This window comes from Bombina bombina, chromosome 1 (genome assembly GCF_027579735.1).
Source record: "Bombina bombina isolate aBomBom1 chromosome 1, aBomBom1.pri, whole genome shotgun sequence".
NCBI lineage: Eukaryota > Metazoa > Chordata > Amphibia > Anura > Bombinatoridae > Bombina > Bombina bombina.
Window position 1 is genome coordinate 818,579,574 of NC_069499.1, and position 27,356 is coordinate 818,606,929.

The window sequence follows — 27,356 nt, forward strand, 5'->3', positions numbered from 1 at the left end:
CCATTGACATAGAGAGAACTCACTGAGTAGACAAAACAGAAAAAAGATACATAGATGATACTATAATTGTATGGAAAGGAAGTCTAGAGTCCCTGAAAGAGATGTTTTTGATGATGAATAGTAATGATAAAGGTTTAAGTTTCACTTACAATATGAGTCGGGAGAAAATAACTTTCCTAGATTTAGATATCAAGATCGAAGAAGGTAATGTTGAGACCAAAACACATTTCAAACAGGTAGACGCAAACAACTATATTCATGCCACCAACTGCCATTTCCATAAATGGAAAGAAAACATTCCAACTGGTCAATGTTTGAGAGTTAGAAAGAACTGCACTAGAGATAAGGATTTTGAGGATCAAGTAACAATATTGGGAAATAAATTCATAGATCGTGGATATAAGGAAGAGAATATAGAGATAGCAAAAACTAGGGCCAGAGAAACGCCTAGGACAAAACTATTAGAAACGAGATCGAAAATAATAACTCAAAAGGATAACATAGAAGTCCCCTTTATAAATGAATTCAGTGATGATCAATGGGTAATGAAGAAAATAATTAGAAAACACTGGCATCTTATCAAAAAAGATCCAATAATAGTATATACGATCTCCCCTTATCCTAAAAGTATTTATAAGAGAGCAACAAATTTGAAAACTATTTTAGCCCCAAGTGAATATAAAATAAATAAAGGCACTATTAGCATAGAAAAAGATTTGAAGGGGGATGAGGTTAAAGGTTTTTTTCCTTGCCACACCTGTAGAGCCTGTAGATATAGCAGTAAAAAGAAAAAGATAGATCTCCCAGGTCTAAATAAATAATTTGAAATTAGAGATACTATTAGATGTAACAGCAAGGGAGTCATCTGAGAAACTACAAGGATGCTCAGGGACAGGATCAGAAAGCACCTGTGCAGTATTGAAAGAGGAGTTACAAGCACACACTTATATAAACATTTTACTGAGATTCATAAAAAAAACTAATTAAGGATTTAATTTATTGGGGTTTATGCAAAGTAAGGAGAGATTGGCGAGGAGGAGATTATGAAAAAAAGTTGCTGAAAAGAGAAGCAGAATTAATTTATGATTTTGATACCATGTATCCTAAAGGCCTCAGTTCGGAACTAGATATAACCCCATTCCTGCTTTAATTATGTTGTGTCTTGATTCATAAATTTACTCATTCATTTATTTATTTATGTATACTTTTTTTAAAACTACTATTTGAAATAATAATAAGTTTGAAACCAAACACCCAATGAGAATTTAACAGATGGTTTGAGGCAAAGATTAATTTAAGAAATTCCGAATAATATCAATGGCTGACTGTGATTTATGAATTGTTATACTATAAAAGCTGAGCAAACAAAGAGTACAGATGGAAGAATACAAGCGTGAGCTGGCGACATCAATGTCCACACAAGAGCTGGATAAATTAATAAGCGATGTGGAAACACAGATGCAGGAATTGCGGAGTACCATACAAGACAGAAAAAAAACCAAGTTTGCCCGAGATGAGCATGATTACGAGACCGGAACAGTGTATCGCTGGAAAGGGGAACGAGTTGGAGAACGGACCGGAAGTAGATACGGAGGCACTTCCGGTGGAAGGAGAAACCGGCGTAGCAGGGCGAATAGGCAAAATGATCAATCGGCCACACAGAGTTCCTCATCAGAATCGGCTTCGGGGGACTCAGAAGGAGAGGGCAAACCCGCAGAGGAGGGAAGCGCCACCGCAGGAAAAAAGACCAAGACGAGTGGCAGCAAGCAGCGGGCAACGACTCGCAGCCAGAGGAAATAACTGTAAATCTTAGTCAGACGCAGCTAACCGTGGAAGAAGAGCAAGTGCTAAACAAAGGACTATCATTCTGTCCCACAGGTGAATGTAACATGTTTGAGCTGCGTAAAGACTTGCATAGATTTTACAGATCAGTTAAACTGAAAAGTTTTTTCTCAGATTGCATTGTGCCACCAATTAAAAATAATGCATGTATTGAAACACTTAATTTATCTGTGTTAAACTTAAGAAATAAAAGCAATTTCACGCCATCACAGGTTAACCCTAGTGTACAAACCTTCATACAATTGGTTGACAGGGATATAGAGATTCTAGAAAAGAAAGGTAGAGAGGTTAAGGTTAACAGAAAAGTGAATTTTACTAAAAAAGATAGGAATGCTTTAAAGAAACTGAATGAGAATAAAGGGATTATCATTAAGAGAGCGGACAAGGGTGGTGCAACTGTCCTTTTGGATAAAGAATTTTATATTCAGGAAATTAGAGCACAATTGGCAGATGAGAAAGTGTATAAGTTGCTATCAAAAAACCCTAAGTTTGAAATCAAGAAAGAAATAGAGAGCTGTGTATCTAAAGCAGAGAGAGGAGGAGTCATTGGGCAGGATGTGGTGAAATTCCTATTGGAGACTGAGGAAATAACACCTGTCCTTTATACATTACCAAAAATCCATAAGGACAAGGTAGCTCCACCAGGACGCCCTATAGTGGCAGGAATTGGATCAATCCTGTCCAATGCCTCCATTTTCCTTGATAAATATCTGAGACCTTTTGTGGGATCTAACTCTTACATAAGAGATACAGGTGATTTTTTGAAGAAAATACATAGTCTTGATCTGAGTGAGGGAAAAGGTATTCTGTATAGTATGGATGTAGTAAGTTTGTACACATCCATTACACATGAAGCAGGAATTGGAGCAGTAAATAGAATACTGAGCAATAGCACTGAGATAAGTGAGATGCAGAGAAATTTTATTGTTGAACTGCTAGGTATTGTACTGCGGTGTAATTACTTCCTATTCCAAGATGACTATTTTCTGCAACTTCAGGGCACGGCCATGGGTTCCAATGTCGCTCCCACATACGCGAACATTTTCATGAATGTGTTTGAAGAGCATGTGGTGTACAGCCACCCTTTATTTATTCTATATGGCGCCACATGGTGGCGCTATATAGATGATGTGTTCGGTGTGTGGTTGGGCGACATTGGGACCCTGGAACAGTTCTTTAAGGATTTGAATAGCGCTACCCTTAATATTAAATTTAAACTTGTCCATAGTGAAGAAAGCATTAACTTTCTAGATACCAAAGTTTATAAGTCTGGGACTTCATTGTCAGTAGATCTGTATAGAAAGGAAACAGATTGTAACAATCTATTACACTACAGTAGTGCACATCCTCCCACTCTCACTAAATCTCTACCAAAGAGCCAGTTTCTGCGTGTAAGACGCATAGTATCAGACGAGAGTCTGGCACTGGAGAGACTTAGTGAGATAGGGAATGCATTCACAAATAGAGGCTATCCATCTAAAATGATACAGGAGGGCATAAATAGCGCTCTAGACATTCCGAGGGCTAAGTTGTTAGAACAACAAAATAATAAAGAAAAGGATCAAACAGATAGAATGGTATTTGTGAGTAATTTTTCTCCCCTTAGTGATAAAATACAAGGTATTATAAGAAAGCACTGGAGTGTACTAAGTGAATGTAACCCTAAAGTGAAGGAATTTCAAGTACCACCAATGCCTGCATACAGGAGGGGTAAAAATCTTAAAGATACCCTGGTTAGGGCAGATATAGGACCTGGTAAAATGAAAGTGCAGAGGTATATTGACAAAAAAAACAATGGTTGCTTTCCCTGCCTAAATTGTACTAACTGTAACAATATGGTGCGGGGCTCTACATTTTGCCACCCACGTACAGGCAAGAAATTTTTGATTAGAGGGTACTTCACCTGTAACACAGAATATGCTGTGTATCTAATCAAATGCCCATGTGGGTGGGGCTATGTAGGAGAGACCACCCGTAAGGTGCGTGAGAGGTTGAACCAACACAAGAGTAGCATAAGAAAAGGAGATGTAGATGCACCTGTGGCTCACCATTTTTTGACAGCTGGGCATAGTCTGAGTCAAATTAGATTTCAGATTATAGATCATGTAGAGAAACCCAGGAGGGGGGGCAACAGAGAGAAAAAACTTCAGCAAAAAGAATTGTTTTGGATCTATACATTAGGTACTATGTGGCCAGGAGGTATGAATAGAGAAATGGATTGGAGTATTTTCTGATTACTGTCCCTTTAATATAAGAGGTAAAGGCTTAAAAAAGGTCTAAAAAGTTCTTAGAGCTAACAAAAAGTATAGGTATCTTTGATTTAGAATGTCTATGTTGTGTACACACAATGATAAATCAACTGTGAAGTCATATGAGAACCTCTAAGAAAAGAGGTGTGTGAACACTAGGTGGAGTTAACTGATGTAGATAGATTATCACAGGTGTGTATTATAATTGAATGGGAGGGGTTAAGGGTATTTTAAGCCTGTATGTGTCAGTGTGATTTTATACATGATTAAGGACAGTTGGTCCGAAACGTTGTATTAACTTTATGGCAAAAATAAAAATCTTTTTATTCAGTGCTGCTGCAGCTTGAACTTTATACTATAAAAGGCAATAGTATTTGTATATTTATTATGACTAAATCAATTTTTTAGTATAACATATGAACGATGAATTAGATATGAAAAAGGAGCATAAGAGAATAAAGTCATGCACTGCATTAAGGACCAGCATAAACAAGTATATCCCTTTAAGAAAACAGCTATTGAAAAAAAAACGGCCTCTCTTTAGAACAAATCTGATAGGTTGAAAAAAAGACCAATGAAAAGGAAGGATCATATTGAAAAGAATGGAATCAAACCACACATGGCATCTTGATAATGTTTGGAACCAAGAACCCGTTGAAAATATACCCCCATAGGATCTGTGTCTGTTCAAAATTCCCAAAGGTATTCTGCGTACACTTAGTACTTAAGTGCAGAACCCCAGGGAAATATCAGACAGCGGTGAGGGTGGATTTGTAATTTAGAATACTTGCGCAAGTAAAATCCAACGACAGAAAGAAACAAAACACTGACACACACAAACATCAGTTCAAGCACAGGACTACTGCTTTAGCGGGTGCAGAATAATGTCAACTGACAAGTAAGGAGGAATAACACAGGAGCAGCCTTTTTTCAGAACTGAAGAAACACTACAAAGAGAAGGTCCGGTAAGGCGAAAAACTATCAGTAAACCGAAATTATAAGACTGTGCTCTAATAAAAGTAAAAGGACTAACGAAGTCAAGGGACCTTATATAAAGACCTGGAAACAAACAAAAGGGATTGGTGTTTCAGTGCATACTACCTGACCGATTACAAACATCTGTTATAATTAACAGATATATACCATAACACTCGAAAGACACTTATTTCTTCTAGCATTCTCTTACGAATACATTAGTTTAAGAAAGAACTGAACTAATTTTATATGTGGTTATTTACTTTATATGTGGTGATATCAATTTTATATGTGGTTATATCAAGTTTTTAAGTGTCATCGATTTTAAGTGAGATCTTTTTTATGCGTGATCTGATATATGAGTTTTTTACATTTTAAACAATTTCTATATCTGGGAAATGATATTCCCCAAAAAATAATAAATAATTAATATACAACTTAAGACATTGACATTGACATTAAGACAATAACATTGACAAAGGGATTGAAACCCTTGGGCCTAGATTTGGAGTTCGGCGGTAGATGGGCTGTTAACGCTCCGCGGGCTTTTTTCTGGCCGCACCATAAATTTAACTCTGGTATCGAGAGTTCAAACAAATGCTGCGTTAGGCTCCAAAAAAGGAGCGTAGAGCATTTTTACCGCAAATGCAACTCTCGATACCAGAGTTGCTTACGGACGCGGCCAGCCTCAAAAACGTGCTCGTGCAAGATTCTCCCATAGGAAACAATGGGACTGTTTGAGCTGAAAAAAAACCTAACACCTGCAAAAAAGCAGCGTTCAGCTCCTAACGCAGCCCCATTGTTTCCTATGGGGAAACACTTCCTACGTCTGCACCTAACACTCTAACATGTACCCCGAGTCTAAACACCCCTACCCTTACACTTATTAACCCCTAATCTGCCGCTCCGTAAACCACCGCAACCTACGTTATCCCTATGTACCCCTAATCTGCTGCCCTAACATCGCCGACCCCTATATTATATTTATTAACCCCTAATCTGCCCCCCTCAACGTCGCCGACACCTGCCTACACTTATTAACCCCTAATCTGCCGAGCGGACCTGAGCGCTACTATAATAAAGTTATTAACCCCTAATCCGCCTCACTAACCCTATCATAAATAGTATTAACCCCTAATCTGCCCTCCCTAACATCGCCGACACCTACCTTCAATTATTAACCCCTAATCTGCCGAGCGGACCTCACCGCTATTCTAATAAATGTATTAACCCCTAAAGCTAAGTCTAACCCTAACACTAACACCCCCCTAACTTAAATATAATTTACATCTAACGAAATAAATTAACTCTTATTAAATAAATTATTCCTATTTAAAGCTAAATACTTACCTGTAAAATAAATCCTAATATAGCTACAATATAAATTATAATTATATTATAGCTATTTTAGGATTAATATTTATTTTACAGGCAACTTTGTAATTATTTTAACCAGGTACAATAGCTATTAAATAGTTAAGAACTATTTAATAGTTACCTAGTTAAAATAATAACAAATTTACCTGTAAAATAAATCCTAACCTAAGATATAATTAAACCTAACACTACCCTATCAATACATTAATTAAATAAACTACCTACAATTACCTACAATTAACCTAACACTACACTATCAATAAATTAATTAAACACAATTCCTACAAATAAATACAATTAAATAAACTAGCTAAAGTACAAAAAATAAAAAAGAACTAAGTTACAAAAAATAAAAAAATATTTACAAACATAAGAAAAATATTACAACAATTTTAAACTAATTACACCTACTCTAAGCCCCCTAATAAAATAACAAAGCCCCCCAAAATAAAAAATTCCCTACCCTATTCTAAATTAAAAAAGTTACAAGCTTTTTTACCTTACCAGCCCTGAACAGGGCCCTTTGCGGGGCATGCCCCAAGAATTTCAGCTCTTTTGCCTGTAAAAAAAAACATACCATACCCCCCCCCAACATTACAACCCACCACCCACATACCCCTAATCTAACCCAAACCCCCCTTAAAGAAACCTAACACTAAGCCCCTGAAGATCTTCCTACCTTGTCTTCACCATCCAGGTATCACCGATCCGTCCTGGCTCCAACATCTTCATCCAACCCAAGCGGGGGTTGGAGATCCATCATCCGGTGGCTGAAGAGGTCCAGAAGAGGCTCCAAAGTCTTCCTCCTATCCGGCAAGAAGAGGACATACGGACCGGCAAACATCTTCTCCAAGCGGCATCTTCGATCTTCTTCCATCTGGTGCGGAGCGGGTCCATCTTGAAGCAGGCGACGCGGATCCATCCTCTTCTTCCGTTGTCTCCCGACGAATGACGGTTCCTTTAAGGGACGTCATCCAAGATGGCGTCCCTCGAATTCCGATTGGCTGAAAGGATTCTATCAGCCAATCGGAATTAAGGTAGGAATTTTCTGATTGGCTGATGGAATCAGCCAATCAGAATCAAGTTCAATCCGATTGGCTGATCCAATCAGCCAATCAGATTGAGCTCGCATTCTATTGGCTGTTCCGATCAGCCAATAGAATGCGAGCTCAATCTGATTGGCTGATTGGATAAGCCAATCGGATTGAACTTGATTCTGATTGGCTGATTCCATCAGCCAATCAGAAAATTCCTACCTTAATTCCGATTGGCTGATAGAATCCTATCAGCCAATCGGAATTCGAGGGACGCCATCTTGGATGATGTCCCTTAAAGGAACCGTCATTCGTCGGGAGACAACGGAAGAAGAGGATGGATCCGCGTCGCCTGCTTCAAGATGGACCCGCTCCGCACCGGATGGAAGAAGATCGAAGATGCCGCTTGGAGAAGATGTTTGCCGGTCCGGATGTCCTCTTCTTGCCGGATAGGAGGAAGACTTTGGAGCCTCTTCTGGACCTCTTCAGCCACCGGATGATGGATCGCCAACCCCCGCTTGGGTTGGATGAAGATGTTGGAGCCAGGACGGATCGATGATACCTGGATGGTGAAGACAAGGTAGGAAGATCTTCAGGGGCTTAGTGTTAGGTTTCTTTAAGGGGGGTTTGGGTTAGATTAGTGGTATGTGGGTGGTGGGTTGTAATGTTGGGGGGGGGGGGTATGGTATGTTTTTTTTTACAGGCAAAAGAGCTGAAATTCTTGGGGCATGCCCCGCAAAGGGCCCTGTTCAGGGCTGGTAAGGTAAAAGAGCTTGTAACTTTTTTAATTTAGAATAGGGTAGGGAATTTTTTATTTTGGGGGGCTTTGTTATTTTATTAGGGGGCTTAGAGTAGGTGTAATTAGTTTAAAATTGTTGTAATATTTTTCTTATGTTTGTAAATATTTTTTTATTTTTTGTAACTTAGTTCTTTTTTATTTTTTGTACTTTAGCTAGTTTATTTAATTGTATTTATTTGTAGGAATTGTGTTTAATTAATTTATTGATAGTGTAGTGTTAGGTTAATTGTAGGTAATTGTAGGTAGTTTATTTAATTAATTTATTGATAGGGTAGTGTTAGGTTAATTGTAGGTAATTGTAGGTAGTTTATTTAATTAATTTATTGATAGGGTAGTGTTAGGTTTAATTATATCTTAGGTTAGGATTTATTTTACAGGTAAATTTGTTATTATTTTAACTAGGTAACTATTAAATAGTTCTTAACTATTTAATAGCTATTGTACCTGGTTAAAATAATTACAAAGTTGCCTGTAAAATAAATATTAATCCTAAAATAGCTATAATATAATTATAATTTATATTTTAGCTATATTAGGATTTATTTTACAGGTAAGTATTTAGCTTTAAATAGGAATAATTTATTTAATAAGAGTTAATTTATTTCGTTAGATGTAAATTATATTTAAGTTAGGGGGGTGTTAGTGTTAGGGTTAGACTTAGCTTTAGGGGTTAATCCATTTATTATAGTAGCGATGATCTCCGGTCGTCAGATTAGGGGTTAATAATTGAAGGTAGGTGTCGGCGATGTTAGGGAGGGCAGATTAGGGGTTAATACTATTTATGATAGGGTTAGTGAGGCGGGTTAGGGGTTAATAACTTTATTATAGTAGCGGTGCGGTCCGCTCGGCAGATTAGGGGTTAATAAGTGTAGGCAGGTGTCTGCGACGTTGAGGGGGGCAGATTAGGGGTTAATAAATATAATATAGGGGTCGGCGGTGTTAGGGGCAGCAGATTAGGGGTACATAGGGATAACGTAGGTGGCGGCGCTTTGCGGTCGGAAGATTAGGGGTTAATTATTTTAAGTAGCTGGCGGCGACGTTGTGGGGGGCAGGTTAGGGGTTAATAAATGTAATACAGGGGTCGGCGGGGTTAGGGGCAGCAGATTAGGGGTACATAAGTATAACGTAGGTGGCGGTCGGCAGATTAGGGGTTAAAATATTTTAATCGAGTGGCGGCGATGTGGGGGGAGCTCGGTTTAGGGGTACATAGGTAGTTTATGGGTGTTAGTGTACTTTAGGGTACAGTAGTTAAGAGCTTTATGAACCGGCGTTAGCCCAGAAAGCTCTTAACTCCTGCTATTTTCAGGCGGCTGGAGTTTTGTCGTTAGAGCTCTAACGCTCACTTCAGAAACGACTCTAAATACCGGCGTTAGGAAGATCCCATTGAAAAGATAGGATACGCAAATGGCGTAGGGGGATCTGCGGTATGGAAAAGTCGCGGCTGAAAAGTGAGCGTTAGACCCTTTAATCACTGACTCCAAATACCAGCGGGCGGCCAAAACCAGCGTTAGGAGCCTCTAACGCTGGTTTTGACGGCTACCGCCGAACTCCAAATCTAGGCCATAGTGTTTCTCAGCATTATAAACAAGTGCACAATTGTGATCCTAAGGACATAGAAATTAAAATTATAGAATGGGTCCCTCCCAACATATGGGACACCAATAGGCTGCTTAAATTACGCCAACAAGAAACCTTCTGGATAAAAAAGTTGGATTGTCTTTACCCACAAGGGTTAAATATTGATTTAGACATACAAGCCTTTTTAACCTAGGGTACTATTAGGTCTTAATATCTGGACAAGTGTTTTTAGTACATATTTATGCTTTTTAATGATATAATGTATTTAAGCTTTTAAATTGAAATGTTTTTTTTATATGTTTTGTTTTTAGATGATCCATGTATTTTACAGCAATATTAGGCCTAGATTTGGAGTTTGGCGGTAGATGGGCTGTTAACGCTACGCGGGCTTTTTTCTGGCCGCACCATAAAATTAACTCTGGTATCGAGAGTTCAAAAAAATGCTGCGTTAGGCTCCAAAAAAGGAGCGTAGAGCATTTTTACCGCAAATGCAACTCTCGATACCAGAGTTGCTTACGGACGCGGCCAGCCTCAAAAACGTGCTCGTGCACGATTCTCCCATAGGAAACAATGGGGCTGTTTGAGCTGAAAAAAAACCTAACACCTGCAAAAAAGCAGCGTTCAGCTCCTAACGCAGCCCCATTGTTTCCTATGGGGAAACACTTCCTACGTCTGCACCTAACACTCTAACATGTACCCCGAGTCTAAACACCCCTACCCTTACACTTATTAACCCCTAATCTGCCGCCCCCGCTATCGCTGACCCCTGCATTATATTATTAACCCCTAATCTTCCGCTCCGTAAACCGCCGCAACTTACATTATCCCTATGTACCCCTAATCTGCTGCCCCTAACACCGCCGACCCCTATATTATATTTATTAACCCCTAACCTGCCCCCCACAACGTCGCCGCCAGCTACTTACAATAATTAACCCCTAATCTGCCGAGCGGACCTGAGCGCTACTATAATAAAGTTATTAACCCCTAATCCGCCTCACTAACCCTATCATAAATAGTATTAACCCCTAATCTGCCCTCCCTAACATCGCCGAGACCTAACTTCAATTATTAACCCCTAATCAGACGACCGGAGCTCATCGCTACTATAATAAATGGATTAACCCCTAAAGCTAAGTCTAACCCTAACACTAACACCCCCCTAACTTAAATATAATTTAAATCTAACGAAATTAATTAACTCTTATTAAATAAATTATTCCTATTTAAAGCTAAATACTTACCTGTAAAATACATCCTAATATAGCTACAATATAAATTATAATTATATTGTAGCTATTTTAGGATTAATATTTATTTTACAGGCAACTTGGTAATTATTTTAACCAGGTACAATAGCTATTAAATAGTTAAGAACTATTTAATAGTTACCTAGTTAAAATAATAACAAAATTACCTGTAAAATAAATCTGAACCTAAGTTATAATTAAACCTAACACTACCCTATCAATAAATTAATTAAATAAAATACCTACAATTACCTACAATTAACCTAACACTACACTATCAATAAATAAATTAAATACAATTGCTACAAATAACTACAATTACATAAACTAACTAAAGTACAAAAAATAAAAAAGAACTAAGTTACAAAAAATAAAAAAATATTTACAAACATAAGAAAAATATTACAACAATTTTAAACTAATTACACCTACTCTAAGCCCCCTAATAAAATAACAAAGACCCCCAAAATAAAAAAATGCCCTACCCTATTCTAAATTAATAGAGTTAAAAGCTCTTTTACCTTACCAGCCCTGAACAGGGCCCTTTGCGGGGCATGCCCCAAGAAAATCAGCTGATCGGAACAGCCAATAGAATGCGAGCTCAATCTGATTGGCTGATTGGATCAGCCAATAGGATTGAACTTGATTCTGATTGGCTGATTCCATCATATAATTGAAGTTAGGTGTCGGCGATGTTAGGGAGGGCAGATTAGGGGTTAATACTATTTATGATAGGGTTAGTGAGGCGGATTAGGGGTTAATAACTTTATTATAGTAGCGCTCAGGTCCGCTCGGCAGATTAGGGGTTAATAAGTGTAGGCAGGTGTCGGCGACGTTGAGGGGGGCAGATTAGGGGTTAATAAATATAATATAGGGGTCGGCGGTGTTAGGGGCAGCAGATTAGGGATACATAAGGATAACGTAGGTGGCGGCGCTTTGCGGTCGGCAGATTAGGGGTTAATTATTGTAAGTAGCTGGCGGCGACGTTGTGGGGGGCAGGTTAGGGGTTAATAAATATAATACAGGGGTCGGCGGGGTTAGGGGCAAGCAGATTAGGGGTACATAAGTATAACGTAGGTGGCGGTCGGCAGATTAGGGGTTAAAAAAATGTATTCGAGTGGAGGCGATGTGTGGGGGCCTCGGTTTAGGGGTACATAGGTAGTTTATGGGTGTTAGTGTACTTTAGAGCACAGTAGTTAAGAGCTTTATAAACCGGCGTTAGCCCAGAAAGCTCTTAACTCCTGCTTCTTCCTGCGGCTGGAGTTTTGTCGTTAGATGTCTAACGCTCACTTCAGAAACGACTCTAAATACCGGAGTTAGAAAGATCCCATTGAAAAGATAGGATACGCAAATGACGTAAGGGGACCTGCGGTATGGAAAAGTCGCGGCTGAAAAGTGAGCGCTAGACCCTTTAATCACTGACTCCAAATACCGGCGGTAGCCTAAAACCAGCGTTAGGAGCCTCTAACGCTGGTTTTCACGGCTAACGCCAAACTCTAAATCTAGGCCTTAGTTTTTTATGAAGTACATAGGTAAGCATATACAAATATTTCTTGTCTATATTTTCACAAATTCATGTATTTAAAAGTATGTATATAATGCAATATAATTAATGGTATATTGCTACTCTTTTAACATATACTTCAAGTTTAGCAATGTTTACTGACAGGCACTTGAATAGTGAATAGTAAACCTACTTTCCTCCACTATGCAGTGTAAATAAGAATTTATTGCTGCACTTTTAAAATTTGTTATATTCTTAGCAGAGTTTGGGACAGGCATTGAAACAGTTAACAGTTAACTGACATTCCCCTTAAAAGGCAGGAAGTCAGGGATTCACAACACTCTTGAAAAAGTTCCAGCACGGAACGAAACGTACGTCGAGTGGAGATAGGGGGCATTTACACTGCCCTAAACAATTGTTGTGTTACATTTATCCAGTGAGGCCGCAATCTGATGTGTTTGTCTGCATTGTGCATATACATAGCGGGCTGAGGATAAACGTTTTATCATATACCTACATACCTATCTATGGTCCTATGATACACATTTTTGTGTGAGAGAGACTATTCGCTACATTGGGACAGTATTTCCCCTACCAGCGACTACTGGCCAATAGCGGAGAAGGAGATTACGGAAGTCACCATCTGATTGGCTAGAAGCCAACACAGCCTTGCACAGCCGTGACGTCACGCGCAACGCTACCGGAGCCAGACGCAAGGAGAGACCCACTGGGTGAAAGTATACATTGCGTATTACTAACTTTTAAATTGTGAGTGTATTTCTTATTGTGTGATTTATTTGTTAATAAATTTTATACAGACAGTCTGCACTTAGATGCGTTTGGGCGCTCTTTTCTCTTTGTTTTTTAGATTTCTTTATCCAGTTCGTTTGGGACTTTATTAAGGAGCTGCCTATGACTTTTAAATACCTGCTATTTAAATACCTGATATTTTGACATGGACTTTTAATGGACATTAACATTGTAAGCATAACATTATAAATTTTATGTATTTACACTTTTATCATATGTTTTTATATGTCTATTGTGTACTACATTTAATGTAAAGGGAAACCTTTTTAAATTTTTAAATATTAGAGGATATAATAGTAAGCAGCGCCTAGTATATACCCTTTGTTTTTTCTTTGTATCATCTCAATCCAATCTAAATACGGGCTGCAGCAGCACACCTACAATTTAATTACATATAGTATTATTAGCCATTATAAATCTAACTTGGGTAGATATATTATCTAGTATACACCCCTCTTTTCCTAATGGAGAATCCATCAGTCTCTAGTGAGGAGCCTAATGTGGAAATAAATAAATTTGGTAACAATTCCCTGAGATTTAGTAGACAAAGATCCACTAACTTGCTAACTGGTAATAATGATGTGGGTACAGTAGATAATCCCATGGAATTATTTAGAGAACTAGAGAAATTGTTGGGCAAAGATGCCAAAGAGTGGCAAGACCTAGTATTACTGGATAACTATATTATACATGATATTGTACCAAGAGGGTTAAGAATCTTCAAGTTTCCTGCATTTGAATTGGATGAGGTAGAATATCAAATGGAATGGGAGCAAGCACTACACAAATGCTCCATTACATTAATAAAAATATTAATCAAATATAGGGAATATAAATTAGAAAATCTCAAAGTACAAATTGATACAATTGTGGAAAAAATACAACCCCTCCAAGGTATTAGTAAATGGAAGGAACTAAATGAAAACATACAAACCAAAATAAATACATATGCTAAAGAATTAGAAACAAATAAATTGAAAAAATTAAGGAGGGACCTGGATGACTTTAGAAATGACAGGGTATATACCTATAAACAACAGGACAATTTTAATACATTAGAAAAGATTGAATCCAGCAATAATTGGTCTATTCCTACTAACACACAGGAAATAAGAACCATACTAGCTGATAATTACAATCAGAGACCACATGAGAAGCAACAATATTCAAATAAAACCAATAAAAGTACCTATATACCGTATAAGAATGGAAACAATTACAATTCTTCAGGCATGTATAGAGACAATAGAGGAAAGGGTCATATGGCCAATACTAACAAACAGCAACAGAATAAGGGACAATATGTCAATAGAAATGGTGGATATAGCACACCTAATACCATATGGGACAAAAGAAATGGGGATAGTCCGAATATAGAGTTATCCAACAGATTCCAGTTTAATGCAAATCAGATTGACAGAATACATGGGAATAATAGCCCTAGATGGAATCATCAAGGAGCAAAACCTAAGGCTAAAGAGAATAATCATTTTTCTGGTTACCAACAGAGAACATGGTCCCCTAGAGAACAAAGACGAGGTAACCAAAATAAGGGGCATTTTTTAGGAACTCCCCCCTGGCGACGAGGGGACAAAACGGAGTGGGGGGGGCGTATACAAAGGCACTAGATACCCCAAGAAAACCAAAAAGACAATTAGAAGATATAGAGGCTGCAGAGGGGGAAACAAACAACGAAAAAAGGAACAGAAATGGTTGGAACTAGAAATAGGCCATCAGCTAATCTTTAATTTATCAGACAAAACATTTACAGAAAATCAAATGAAACTATTATCTAAAGGATTACATTTTGCCCCTATTTCACAGCCAAACCAATTTGAGTTTTTTATAGATGTACAGAGATACATTAGAAAACTGACTCTAAAGAGATATTATGATAAAATGAATTTGACTGAAAATATGGAGTTTAGTGAAGAAGATTTGCTAACCTTGAGGAACTTAGAAACATTGGACAATGAAAACTTTACTCAAACCAATCATAATAATGTTTTAGAGGAGGAGTTATTAAACTGTTCACTACATGAAGAGAATCATTCATCAACGATCCACTGCCCCTTAAAAAGGAAGTCTATCTTCTATCCACAAAATATGCAGAGTGAGTTTATAAAATTTTTTAATAAACTAGTTTGTGAGGATATTAACAAATTATCATATGGGAGAAAATTTAAAAAAAGATAATCTAACCAAAGAAGAAAGAGCCTCCCTTAAAACTCTAACTGAGGATTATGATGTAGTCTATAGGAATGCAGACAAGGGGGGGGGGGGATTGGTCGTCCAAAATAGATGTGACTACTTGAAGGAGGCATATAAATTGTTGAGCAATAAAGATACATATCAACTCTTAATGTTTAATCCTACCCAAAATTATAAGAAAGAATTATTTGATTTCCTATGTAAAGCTAAACAAGATGGAATATTAAATCAAAATGAATTTGCATATCTATACGAAGCATGCCCTAAGGTGGCATGCTTTTATCATCTACCAAAGATGCACAAAAATGCTAGGGAACCCCCAGGTAGACCCATAGTATCAGGCATTGGGTCTCTGTGCGATAACATGTCTAAATACATTGATTATTTTTTGCAACCCTTAGTTAAAGTAATACCGTCTTATATTAGAGATACTGTGGATGTAATTAGTAAATTTGAAGGAAAAGAATGGAGACCAAACTTTAGTTGGGTGACATGTGATGTATGAGCATTGTACACCAGTATACCACACAGTAAGGGTGTAACAGTAATTAAAGATGAATGTAGAAAAGGAAACATATCCGAGGTTCAATCAAAGTTCATTTCCGAGTCCATTCAATTTATACTCTCCCATAACTATATTTTATTTGAAGATACATTTTATAAACAGACACAGGGGACTGCGATGGGGACGACCTTTGCCCCATCGTATGCGAATCTTTATATGTCCAATTTTGAGGAATTAAAAATATGGAACAATAACCCATTTCTGTCCAACATATACATGTATTACAGATACATAGATGATATTATAATCATTTGGGAGGGGGCACCCCCTGAAATAGAGAGATTTATAGAACACATGAACCAGAATGACTATAATCTAGAATTTACGTATACACAATCAAAGACGGATATCAGTTTCTTGGATCTAACACTTTTTGTTGAGAATAACACAAAAGCAGTAAAGAATTTTAGAAAAGAAACTGATAGAAATGGATTATTAAATGCTAAAAGTGGCCACCTCAAGCGGTGGAAAAACAATATACTTCTTGGACAGTATCAGCGCATTAAGCGCAACTGCACTAACGCAAATGATTATAATTTTGAAGCCGAGATCCTAACTAAAAATTTTTTAGATAAAGGGTACAATAGCGAACTTCTTTGTACAACAAAAAACAAAGTAAACAGGATGGATAGAAAACATTTACTAGATAAAATAAACAATAAGAAAACTACTAAACATCACGTATTGGAAAATAAAAATCCTTTATTTATAACTAAATACAATAACCAACATTATAAGATTAAGGATATATTAAATAAACACTGGAAGGTATTACAACTAGACCCTATCCTAAAGAACACACTGGGTGAAAAGCCAGAAATGGTATTTAGGAAAAATAGGGATTTAAAAAATATTCTAGCCCCTAGTAAACTCAGACGTTAACCACCAGTGAAGATGCTGGATTGGGGAATAAGTACAGGTACATTTAAATGTAAAAAGAAAGATTGTGTAATGTGTCCCCACATACCAAAGAACCACAATGTGATCGAAAATTTTGACAATTCCAAAAAGTTTGTCAACAAGGATAGGTGTACCTGTATGAGCACTTATGTGGTATACCAACTTAAGTGTAAATGTAATTATATCTATGTAGGTAGAACGAAGAGAAAAATAAAATATCGTTTCAGGGAACATTTAAATAACATTGACAAAGGGCTTGAAACCCATAGTGTTTCTCAGCATTATAAACAAGTGCACAATTGTGATCCTAAGGACATAGAAATTAAAATTATAGAATGGGTCCCTCCCAACATATGGGACACCAATAGGCTGCTTAAATTACGCCAACGAGAAACCTTCTGGATAAAAAAGTTGGATTGTCTTTACCCACAAGGGTTAAATATTGATTTAGACATACAAGCCTTTTTAACCTAGGGTACTATTAGGTCTTAATATCTGGACAAGTGTTTTTAGTACATATTTATGCTTTTTAATGATATAATGTATTTAAGCTTTTAAATGGAAATGTTTTTTTATATGTTTTGTTTTTAGATGATCCATGTATTTTACAGCAATATTAGTTTTTTATGAAGTACATAGGTAAGCATATACAAATATTTCTTGTCTATATTTTCACAAATTCATGTATTTAAAAGTATGTATATAATGCAATATAATTAATGGTATATTGCTACTCTTTTAACATATACTTCAAGTTTAGCAATGTTTACTGACAGGCACTTGAATAGTGAATAGTAAACCTACTTTCCTCCATTATGCAGTGTAAATAAGAATATATTGCTGCACTTTTAAAATGTGTTATATTCTTAGCAGAGTTTGGGACAGGCATTGAAACAGTTAACAGTTAACTGACATTCCCCTTAAAAGGCAGGAAGTCAGGGATTCACAACACTCTTGAAAAAGTTCCAGCACGGAACGAAACGTACGTCGAGTGGAGATAGGGGGCATTTACACTGCCCTAAACAATTGTTGTGTTACATTTATCCAGTGAGGCCGCAATCTGATGTGTTTGTCTGCATTGTGCATACACATAGCGGGCTGAGGATAAACATTTTATCATATACCTACATACCTATCTATGGTCCTATGATACACATTTTTGTGTGAGAGAGACTATTCGCTATATTGGGACAGTATTTCCCCTACCAGCGACTACTGGCCAATAGCGGAGAAGGAGATTACGGAAGTCACCATCTGATTGGCTAGAAGCCAACACAGCCTTACACAGCCGTGACGTCACGCGCAACGCTACCGGAGCCAGACGCAAGGAGAGACCCACTGGGTGAAAGTATACATTGCGTATTACTAACTTTTAAATTGTGAGTGTATTTCTTATTGTGTGATTTATTTGTTAATAAATTTTATACAGACAGTCTGCACTTAGATGCGTTTGGGCGCTCTTTTCTCTTTGTTTTTTAGACAACTTAAGACATATTTATGTTATTTTTATGAATTCTATCTTTATGAAATGTTGCCTACCTCTTATAGATTTTTTTTAGAAGTACCTTTATTAATTACCTACATTAATTCCCCCACATTTATGGATTGTGTTGTTAGAATAAAGTGTTTAGAAAATTAGATACAGAGGAATTACTGTTTCAAAATTTTTGAAAAGTATCAATTGTAAGTTACTTAACTGTTTTATATATCTCCATCATCCTATAGCTTTAAGCGCCCTCTTTTTTCTGTTTTGTTTAATTAACCTACACTTAATATCTTGGAAGGAGGTATTTATTTTTAGAGTGGCTTTATAGGTCAATTTGCGCTTTTAACATTTAGCAATTCTCCAAAACTCAGCGAGTAGACCCTGAGAGAAACCTGGAACACATAAAGATGAAACCCAGACAGGTCATATTCAAATGCTTAAAATTTTCAGGAAAAGCTCAAGATTCTAAGAGCGTATCAAGCCCTGAAGGAGATTGTCTACAAAAGGGTGAGGCCCCTGATCTTCCAGGATTTTTCAGCAGAGGTCACGAAACAGAGAAAGTAGTTTGCACCCTTATGTTCACGCCTGCACGAACAGGGTTGACAAGCAGCACTGCTCTTCCCAGCTAAACTTTGCCACCAGACATCCTCAGGAACCAAGTTCTTCCACTTTACCCAAGCCCTACAATGCTACCTAGACACAGAGGAACAACAAGCATGTACCTGAGCACACTTGTGCCCCATTCAAGCTTCACAAATGGGTCAGGATCTCTACTCCTGTCTTATTGCAAGTTGCCTTCTGGTGCTTGCATCTGACACAGCTGCGGAAACCCTGGGATAACCATTCTACTCTACCGGTGGAGGAAGCTTTTCCTTGGGACCTCCAGACTCTATTCCACGCTGCTCTTCCTCACGTGAGACTAAAAACATTTTTGACTGAGTTATTTGTTGTCTAGGTTTATGTTTATACAAATCAATGTATTGTTTTATGTTTAATGTAAAGAGAAGATTGCCATTTTTTTGTTCTTTGCAGCCTTGGTGTAACAACTTGTGTGCTCATAGAGCAACCCACTTCACAATGCGGGCCTTATGCCCGATGCACCACCCCTACTGGAACAACAAACCTGCCACTATTTGTGTTAGACACCAGGGCACTTATAGTTGCTTCTGCACAGGGATATCAGGGTTGTGATCGCTATGTTGGTTAAATTGTCAACTGTACTGAGCACTACAGCAGACTACCAAGGCAAACTAATGCTTAGACTATCACTGATCAAGATACATATCATTGCTTCCAACTGTATTTGTATGCTTATTCATGGAAAAAAACTGTTTAGTCAAGCTAAAAAAAGGTCAACACCCCATTGCCTTCTACAGTTTTGGTACATTTACAGGTTATACTGCACATCACCTTACCTGTTTTTGACTATCCCACACTTGGGGATCTGCCCCCATGGAGGCACTCGGGTCACCTTTAATAATCAAACACAGTTTGCTGTCACCAGATACTCTATGTGTAGAGTATCTATGTGTAGATGTGTTTTACTCAGTCACCACTAAATGCTCTATGTGGAGTGTTTTGGAGATCAAATGATAGTTTTTACCACAACTGATATACAGTGGCACCACTGCGGCAGCCTTTTCTATAATTGCAGTGAGTAGCTGACACCAAATTAATGTTTCTATGCTTATAGTGGCAGAAAAGTTGGTGCTGTGCAGTTGAATAATATATTAAACCAAAAGAGAGGGAGAGACCTCTCTACAAGACTGCACATATAGCACTCTGTGCCTGGACTAATAATGGAGAAATTGGGAATTTAAAATATAACTTTTATTGAATACATTAAAATAAAACACTCAATTAAAAACAACCTGGAAGTAGTAGGCCTATTCCTTAATCTTCTGTAAGCCTTTGATATGTTATAGGTGCTTAGAAGGAAATTGTGTAGGCAGGGAGTTATAAGTGAGACCACTTTGTTCAGTAATATTTCAAGTACTAAAGGGTTAATATTTGTGTGTCAAATGCACATATATCTAGGTATCTAAATATATTATTGATTTGTGCTTAGGTATTGGAATTGGATTCAATGCTAGTAACATTCAGTGAACTCTGAAATACACATCAGAAGTAATGTTAGAAACTTCACTTTATTAATGAATGCCACTCCTGTTTGATCTTTTGTTGGAGTATAGATGGTTAAGATATTCAGAATAATCAGGTCTCACGTGACAGTTTGTGATCCTGAATTATTTTGGTTATATTTTTTAGAAATTCAAATGTGTATTGTGTATCTTCTTTATTCAACTTTTTCCCACAGTTTGTAGGTTTATTGTTACATTAAATTATTTACAACCTCTGTGTGGTTCAGTTGATTCATTTGTGTCAAAATATTAACAAGGTCGGTTTCTGTTTAATAGCTAGTCATACGTCGAAATATCAGTAATCCTATGTTTGGCGTAAGGGTTATTATCCCATTATCTCAGTACCACTTTCACATATGGAATTCTTGTAGGATTGTGTTATTTTGTAATAGGAAGTATATGTGCGACTTCTATTAAGTTCAATCCTAATGGTAATAATGTGCACTTTTCAGTAACAAAGTGTAATATAGTTCTTACACCTAATGACTCAGCCAATGTAAGTGTGCTGAATCTTAGTAGATATTGAAACAATAGGATGCATCAACTGTTACATTTAACTGTTTGTACTTAAGTAGTGGAGGAACTCATTTCACTTGTAAGTGTGTAAACGCAATATTATGCAGCTATGTATACAGCTATTGCGGTAGTGTGTTATGTTTGCCCCTCTTGCTGTGATATTCTGTGTATCCTCTCTTAAATTAATTTTGTCCCTCGTGTGATTCAGTGTCACACTCAGAATGCAATATTGTGCTTGGTGTAAAATACTTTAGAACCGGATACTTATTTTCCAGAGTTATTTGTTATACGCCAACCATTACTTAGTTTTATTAAGTTAGGTCTATATATACCCTCCACTAAACTGGTATGGCTATAGACTTGTTGAGATATTATCTGGAAAGTTTAAGTTATCTAATGTAACAGCAAACGTTAAATAGTTACCTCTGTAAGATAGGATAGTCTATCTATAAGTACAACTATGCTTGCAATTCCCCCAAAGCGGTATCTATAGGTTGCCACCTAATAAATAACCTGGTGCTAGTAACTCTCTATTAAATCAAATAGTTTGGTGGTCAAAGTTATAACTGAGTTAATCGATTCTAATAGTGACTGTTAGTCATAATACGTTATATCAAATTTACCCCGCCTAAACAGGCCAACTACTGCAGGTAATTTTAAAAAATATATAGAGCTCCCATCTGCTCTATAACCCCCTGACCGGTTTCGCCCATATCAGGCTTTTTCAAAGGCGGCGCGCCGCCGGAAGTTTCGAAATATAAGCGGGTTGAGGACCCGGTCCCAATATCAACTCCTGTTATGATTGGACAATCTGGCTGTCACTCTTGACTGTTAGCCAGTCAGCGATTTCCTATGTTACAGATAGAGATAAGAGCTCAGCCATCGCCGGCCTTCATTAAATACTATCTGTTATAAATTAAAGGTATAGAGGAAGATAACTGATAGTTGCAATAGTTATGAATTAGATCATACGTTCTGTGTTCATTATTAGTATTATAGTATACTACTTATTTGTTCACTTTGGGCTTGATATAGATTTTGAGTCTTTTGTTGACATAAATAAGCCTTAAGTTAATGCCTTAAGATAGGCTGGGTATTGGGAGAAATAGAGACAAAATATAATTTATGGCCAACACATTGTGATTTGATATAATATAATCATATTCTTTGTTGTTGCCTATTGGTGGAATATACGTTTTCCTACCGATGTTATGTTTGTTCTTTTTGTACATTAAGGATGTTAGAATTAATTTAGTACAGAAATATACTGTTGTTACACTAAATTTACAGTGTACTTATTGATAGTAGACTGGTTCTTTTTGCTATTCATCATGTTGTAAAGTCACCAACTACTGTTAGTCTTAGTTAATAAACCAAATTTGAGTTGGGTCTATAAACAATTGTATAACTTGTTTTGAACTCTCATAATTTGTAGGTGAGAATTTATTACTATTATTATTTCATTTTTAATTAAAATTAATCAAGTGATGCATTGTGAGGTGTGTTGGGTGTCATATTAGTAGTGATAACAAATAAAGAAAAGTGTTAAAAATTTGAACTCCCTGCCTACACAATTTCCTTCTAAGCACCTATAACATATCAAAGGCTTACAGAAGATTAAGGAATAGGCCTACTACTTCCAGGTTGTTTTTAATTGAGTGTTTTATTTTAATGTATTCAATAAAAGTTATATTTTAAATTCCCAATTTCTCCATTATTAGTCCAGGCACAGAGTGCTATATGTGCAGTCTTGTAGAGAGGTCTCTCCCTCTCTTTTGGTTTAATATATTATTCAACTGCACAGCACCAACTTTTCTGCCACTATAAGCATAGAAACATTAATTTGGTGTCAGCTACTCACTGCAATTATAGAAAAGGCTGCCGCAGTGGTGCCACTGTATATCAGTTGTGGTAAAAACTATCATTTTTTCTGAATTGTCAGAGTTCTATACAGTAGAGCACAAGGACTTAAAAACTCTAGAACTAACACACACAAACGCAAAATGGTCAGTCTATGGGAAAAAGACAGACTAACCAGACAACAAAAAAGAACTGCGGACCTAAATGATATATTTGATAGTAATAGTTCCAGCCCCAATACAAATATATACACCTCCCTAGATTCTATTCTGAGAGAGATGCACAAAACCATGTATAAACAAGACAAAGTCTGGTGGAACAGACATTTCTTTGAGAAATATATTCAAAAAGAACTAATTCCTAGAGGCCTTAGAATTCAACTATTTCCAGCATTTGAATTAAAAAATGACAGACTAACAATAGAATGGGAAGAAGCTCTGACAGAGTGTTCTGTAAAACGTATGAAGATCCTAATGAAACATAATAGCTCTGAATATGATCTCCTGGAAGATAAAATTAAAAAACTAACAGATAATTTAAAGAAATTTGAATCAGACACAGAATTTGATAAATTATACAAATCTTACCAAAAGGAGTTAGATAAACTGGAATCAGAATTGAAAGAAATAAAACAAGGCAAATTAAGCAGAGATATCACAGACTTTAAAGACAACAAAGTCTATAAATGGCGTAACAAAAATTTCTACAAAAATCCAGCAAGAAATACTAAAGCAACAGTCATACAAAGTGATATCTCAGACACGGATGGAGAGGAAAATGAACCAACAAACAATGCCACTCCAAGTACATCTACCAGCATTCAATCTATCAGGGCTGCTAATAGAAACAAAAGAAAGGATTTTTTAGAACAGGGCGAAAACACAGACACACCAGGAGAGGAGGGAGGGCAAAGCAAAAGACCATCAAGGGGACAAGGACGCAATACATACAGCAACCAGAGACAATGGAGACAACAACCCAGAGCTCCGAGCCCCTTCTCTCGACTGCGGAGCAATCATTGAGAGTTATAAATCTCTCTACAATTAAGCTTTCCCAAGAACATATTGCTGTTTTATCGAAAGGCCTATCCTTTTGTCCATCTACAGGGATTGACAAATATAAAACTATCAAAGATATACAACTCTTTATAAGAAAACTTTATTTAAAGAAACAATTCATGGAACCCAGTATTGATTGGGGCTGGAATGAAGAAGAGCTAGAAACTATTCAAGATCTTGACACTTTATTAGGAGAGTCTGACAGTACTGAAAAAGGCAAATGGAGGGATCTAGGTCGCACAAAATCAACTTATGTACCCAAAAAAATACACTGTCCTCAAATAGAGGTGTTTAACCAGATGGTCTGTAAAGATATTTCTTCTTTGCATCCCTTACCGTCAACTCCCAATCTAACAGATAAAGAAAGACAAGCACTAAAAGATATTAGCACATGGGATGAAGTGGTAATAAGAAATGCGGACAAGGGGGGCAATATTGTCATATGGCCCCTTGAAATGTATTTAAAGGAAGCCAATAAACAATTGACAGACAAAAATTGTTATATGAGACTCCTAAACAATCCTACCACAGGTTACCTTAAAATCTATAACCACATAATAAATGAAGCCAAACAAAATCATATTCTTAATGCAAAAGAAATTAAATTCCTACAAAGAGACCATCCTATTACCCCAACTTTCTACCTCATCCCAAAGGTACACAAGAACAAAGACATACCCCCAGGAAGACCAATTGTTTCTGGAATAGGTTGCCTAACAGAACAAGCAAGCAAATATCTAGATTACAGACTGAGAAGATTTGTACAAGAACTCCCGTCCTATGTACAGGATACCATGGAAGTCCTGCAAAGAATAAATGATATTCACACTGATAAAGAGACCTGGTTAGTAACAACTGATGTAGAATCCCTATATACCTCAATCAACCATGCGGACGGAGTAAATGCAGTTCAGTACTTCTTAGATCAAAAATCAGAAGAAGACAAAGAACACAATGAATTCATAATAAAACTTCTCAAATTTATCCTCCAATATAACTACTTCATATTTGACAATAAATATTACCTCCAAACAAGGGGAACAGCCATGGGAACAGCATGCGCACCAACGTATGCCAATCTGTTCCTTGGCTGGTGGGAGGCTGAGTTTGTATTCACGGAGAAGAACAAAAATCACACAGATAAAATTCCTATGTGGCTTCGGTACATAGATGATATCTTCTTCATTTGGGAAGGATCATATCAAGAACTACAAGAATTCATCACCATACTGAACAACAACAAGATTAACATCAAACTAACTCATGAAGCGAGTCAAGAAAGCATTAACTTTCTAGACCTAACGATAATCAAGGATGTGGAAGGAAAAATAAAAACTGATCTTTTCAGAAAAATAACGGCAACTAACAGTTTACTTCACAACAGCAGTGCGCATGCAAGTAACACTGTGAAAAGTCTTCCCACAGGGGAATTCCTGAGAATCAGGAGAAATTGTTCTGATTTACAAACCTTCAAAATACGTGCTCAAGAATTGGAAAGTAGGTTATTGGAGAGAGGGTACAGTAAGAGAACAATTAAAAAAGCAAAATACACTGCAACATCCAGATCAGAGGGGATATACGTGCGAGTCCAGGTCATTTAAATCTTTCTCTCGGATAGACTTCTTTTTAGTTTCTAACCAACTGATGAAGTATGACATGAAAGCAGATATCAAAGAAATCTTGGTATCAGATCATGCAATTATCTCACTAGAAATACAACAAAGGGCTCCTATACGGAGTACCAATGCACGTTTTTATTTTCCACAATATCTTGATCAGAATATTAAATTCAGGTCATGGCTACAAGAAAGATGGAGGGAATTTTTTAACCATAATAAAGACTACCTGGACAAGCCCGAAATCCTCTGGGAAACTGCAAAGGCGGTCCTGAGGGGGGAAATAAAATCATATTTAATTAAGGTGAAGAGAAAAAGGGACCAGAGAGAGGAACAACTTGCCAATACACTTAAAAAAGCATATGCGCACTATATTCAAGATACCTCGACACTTAATTGGAACAAATATAGAAAGGCTAGAGGGGAACGTGATTTCTTTCTCAAACAAAAGATGGTAGAAGAGGATCAGAAGCAGAAAGCTTTTTTTGGGGGGAATCAAGGTATTTCAGCAAAGATATTAGATAAAATTACAAAAATCAGACAACAGAAAAATTTTATCTCAGCCATTGACTTTCAGAATGTAAGGTATACTAAGAGTTCAGAAATTAGGCAGATCTTTCTAGACTATTATCAAAGGCTATATTCCCCTAGCGTAGTAGATCAGGAGGGACAAGAGAAGTTCTGGCAGAAGATTAAGCTACCACAGATCTCAAAACAAGACTTACAAATGATGAACGAACCAATCACTTTAAAAGAGATATCAGACGCCATAACCAATCTTAAAGGAGGCAAAGCTCCAGGCCCGGATGGCCTGCCAGCTGAATTTTATAAACTCCTACGCGAGCCAATCCTTCCTCTCTTACAGGTGTTGTTTAATGACTATTTTAGTGGGAATAATCCACAATCTCCACTGTTCACAGCATCGAATGTGGTTCTGATTTTAAAGAAGGGAAAGGATCCTAGCTCCCCTGCGTCATACAGACCTATTTCCCTCTTGAATCAGGACTACAAGTTGATGACGACTATTATTTCCAACCGACTCAAAAAGTGTCTCCACTATATTATACACACAGATCAGTCAGGCTTTATGACAGGACGCAATCCAGTTAAGAACATAAGAAGAGTACAATTGATACTAGACTACTTTGCAAATAAAACGTACAAGGCTGCGCATTCCAAACCTGATATGGCAATCCTTACAGTCGATGCCGAAAAGGCATTCAACTCGATTGGGTGGGAGCATCTTTTCAGGTCATTGGATGGATTTGGCCTGCTAGGGGCATTCCAGCAGTTTGTACAGAGAATTTACAGTAACCCACTATCAGCCATCATAGTGAAGGGCGAAACATCAGAAAGATTTCCTTTGGGGCGAGGGACACGACAGGGATGCCCGCTCTCCCCTCTGCTCTTTAATCTGTCCTTAGAACCTCTGGCAATCTATTTAAGACAGGAGCTGAAAGGGATCAGAATAGGTTCACAGGATATGGTGGTATCACTTTTTGCAGATGATCTCTTATTATTCTTAAGTGATACGGTCCGGTCCATACCTCAAGTTTTAGCTATACTCAAGTTGTTTGGTTCTTTT